The following is a 3,394-nucleotide window of genomic DNA, read 5'->3' as shown; positions in this document are numbered from 1 at the left end:
TTTTTTTTTTTTTTTTTTTTTTTTTTTTCTCCTCAGGGTTGTAGTAGGCTTCTGCTTTTCGCCCTGGAGCAGTTGGGCTTATCAGTTTGCTCCTTTTGTTCTAGTGATTTTCCTTTTGGACAAGATCAAGTTTGGCAGCAAGCAATGCTACTGCCTAAAACCCCCTTCTCTCTCCTTTTTTTCTTTTTTTTTTTTTAACTAAGTCCACCCCAGGAGGAGAGAGAGGTGACTAACAAATTAACCAAGGAAGGACAGCAAAACACTTTGCCCATAGGTTTCTCTATAGCCCCTGCAGATGAGGCTGCATGCCAAATAATTGGGCCTGCACAGGGACAACACTATCCCCACAAGGCTGCAGGATTAGAATCTGCCAATTCTAGTTCTCCACAATAATCCACAGACTGGTGGCGAGGCTCCCTACAAGCTAGGAGCTCGTCTCAGAACTGAAACCTGCTAATTTTGGCTTTTCACAACAAAACCTGCCAATGGCACAGGGGCACGGGTCCCCTCCAAACAGGAGCCTTTCAGCTCTGCACAAGCACCACATAACAGGAGCCTTACAGCTCTGCACAAAGTACCAAGCAGAAAAGGGAACTAAACACCCAAACCTATTCATCACAATGTCCACAATTCTTACAACTTCTGCCATCACCTTTGCCATTGCTTTCGCCTTTTCCTCATCTCTTCTTACATACACTTGCTGTACTTTTCTAACCAGTTCCTCTCAAATTTCTCACTATTCTCTGCCATTCTCCCCTTCCTCTAACATTATCTGCACTTTCCTTCTCTTTCTAGTCTGATACCAAGCTCTCTCCTCTGGCAGCTTGGACACCACCCACTCCATCTAGTAGAAGTAAAATACCACTTTCTAATACATGTACACAAATACAAGCTTCACAACTGTTTTCATACACTAAACACGGGATTTCAGAAGGGAAATCAGATGGAGCTACATTAGAAAGGTGTTGGGGGTCTGGATGTTTTCAATTCAATAGCTAACATTCTTTTCTCCTCTAAAATCCACCCCACTTCGGACAGGAAGGTTGAATTCCAAAGCAACGCTTGATATGATTTCTCCTCATTCACTCTTTGCCAAACGCTTCGCTTTTCTCTGGCCGAGCCCGTCGCCGGGGTACGGAACCGCAGATAGAGCTCCTCACTCGCTCCGCACTTTGACAGCACGTCTCATCCACTCTCACTCGCACAGCAGCAGAATAGCAACAGACAAAACACAAAGAGCCGTACAATAGCGCCTAACAGCGGGGTCCAACCCCTTAAAGGTACCTTTCACAGTGGGGTCCAACCCCGGGGGGTCCAACCCCTTTAAAAGTCAGGGTCCAACCCCTTAAAAGTACTTTTCCTCTTGCCCAGGACTAATTTTGGGAGACCCAGTCTTCCTCGGGACTTTCAACCCACCCTCAGGGACTCGAACCCTGGACCTGCAGGTATTTTGTGTTTCAAAGGAACAGCAAATCCCTTAATTTGGTGCAGATGGTCCTTGTCTGCCCCCGCCGTGAGCCAAAGGACAGCTGAGCTCCCCCTGAAAATTCAGGGTCGCGACTGGGAGGTCCGCTTACCCCTGGATCCGGCAGCCGGGCAGAGAGGGTCCCATCTCGGGGTGCCAGATTGAATCATGCCACAACCGGGCCAGGAGACACTTGAGAGACAGAGTCAGAGAAGTGGGTATTTGCTTTATTCGGCGCGCCGGCTGTGTGGGGATCGCTCCTCCAAACACACACACCCGGTGCTCTCTACAACACAGTATTATGGGCTAAATTATGAATATTCATCACATTCCTTGGGACAGGTGTGGTTATACAAATTATTTATCAGAAGTCATTAACATATGGGTCACGCATGTGCTATGTGTCTTGGTGGTCGCACAGGAGGAAGGCCTCTCCTCTTCCTCGGGGGTCTTCTCTGATGAAGGCCAGTAGTCATCCTCTCATGAACTTTTCACCTTTCTCCCTGGGCATGCGTAGTCCTTTGGGGAATGATTCAGCAGTCTCTGAGATGATCCTTCTCCCCTCTATCTTGACAAGATTAGGGTGAATTCGGCTTCTCAGGCTTTGTAATTAACATCTTCTGTCTGAACTAACATTTGCTGTCTCCTAATAGTTAACTTGCGCTTATATGAGTTAGTTACCCTGTTCCATCTGCGGCCCTGCTTGGCCCAGCTGGCCCTTGCCTAGTGCGGCTGAAATTCATCTGAGGCCGCTGCCCAGCAAAGATTATGTGACCAACAGCGATAAGAGAATTCCAGCTGCAAGGCCCGGGTGAGATGTACCCTTTTAGTGCTGTAAGATTCCTCCAGAGCAGATGAAGCCTGCAGACATCAATCTTCTCCCAAGTCAGAGGAGAAGGAAAAGTGAGGACACGTAAAGAAAACACCATAGGGACACCGAAGTCAGTGAAGAAGGAAAAGCCAAAGCCCAGAGAGAGGAGAAAGAGGAGATGCTTTGAACCTAGAAGCTGAAACTCTTTTGTAAGGCTATGGTGATGGACTATGATACATCAGAGTACCTGTTGTAATTTCATGAAGCATAGCGGGGTGGAGCGTTCAAATTGCAATTGTGAGCAAAAGTACCTGTGCTGAAATGAGCAAATGTTGAAGTAGCTGTAATTTGATGAGAAGCTTGAACAGAGAGATATGAAAGTGATGAGGACCCTTGCTCCCAGGGAAGGAGAAAACCTCTGTTCCTAGAGATGAAGATGCTCCCAGAGATGGGTGAAGAGAACCTTTGCTTCTGAACAGCTCATCCTTAAAATGGTACCCCAGTAGCTCAAGACTGAACCCTCAAAAGCAGTTGTGGGGAAAGCTGTAAGTCAAGGGAAGTCGAAGTGCGAGCAGAGAACCAACCCGGGCGGCTGTCTTGCTGTAACATTGAAGCCATGAGAGAACTTTTTCTTGTGGAGATGTCTCCATAGCATGAGCAAGAGAGACTCCTCTCCCTAAGTGAGCTGAAGAAAGACTAGTATAGAGGTGGTAAACTGACTGGAAAAATCCCAAGTTTTGTCTCTTTACATTGTCAGTGGGAGAAGAGAAGAGAGGTGGGGGGAAGAGAAGTGTTCTGAAGGTTTAGTCTGATTTTTTTCTTTTAGTTCTGCTAATAAACTTCTTTATATTCTTCAAAGTTTTGTGCCTGCTTTGCTTTCTTTTAATTCTTACAGAAGGAAAGTAAGTAAGTAATGGATTTTGAACCAAACCACTACAAAGGACTAGAAAGGTGGAACTGAAAAGAGATGATGAATCAGCAGGTGTGACAGGGTCAGTACTTTTGCACCCTTCAGTATCTATGCCTCTTTGTGGAACCAAAGCCATTGACAGGCTCCATGTAGGGTGAGAAGCCCTCACTAAGATCTCCTCATCAGCATTTTTCAGCTGCAGAACAAT

The 3,394-nt window shown here is 46.4% G+C and overlaps 1 long non-coding RNA gene across 2 annotated transcripts; it reads left to right on the top strand.

The window, feature by feature from the left end:
• Window positions 1-236: 236 nt before the first annotated feature.
• LOC108447153 lies at window positions 237-1,458 on the top strand. Of its 2 annotated transcripts, none has more exons than XR_001862558.1 (2): window positions 237-1,280; window positions 1,353-1,458. It is a non-coding gene; the product is annotated as an uncharacterized LOC108447153 (long non-coding RNA). The 2 variants fall into 2 exon arrangements; XR_001862559.1 differs by having other exon boundaries at window positions 243-1,280; window positions 1,372-1,458.
• Window positions 1,459-3,394: the final 1,936 nt, after the last annotated feature.

This window comes from Corvus brachyrhynchos, unplaced genomic scaffold, assembly GCF_000691975.1.
Source record: "Corvus brachyrhynchos isolate BGI_N302 unplaced genomic scaffold, ASM69197v1 scaffold96, whole genome shotgun sequence".
In the NCBI taxonomy this organism is placed as follows: Eukaryota; Metazoa; Chordata; class Aves; order Passeriformes; family Corvidae; genus Corvus; species Corvus brachyrhynchos.
The sequence above is the reverse complement of the archived record's forward strand: the minus strand, read 5'-3'. Positions and strand labels throughout refer to the sequence as shown.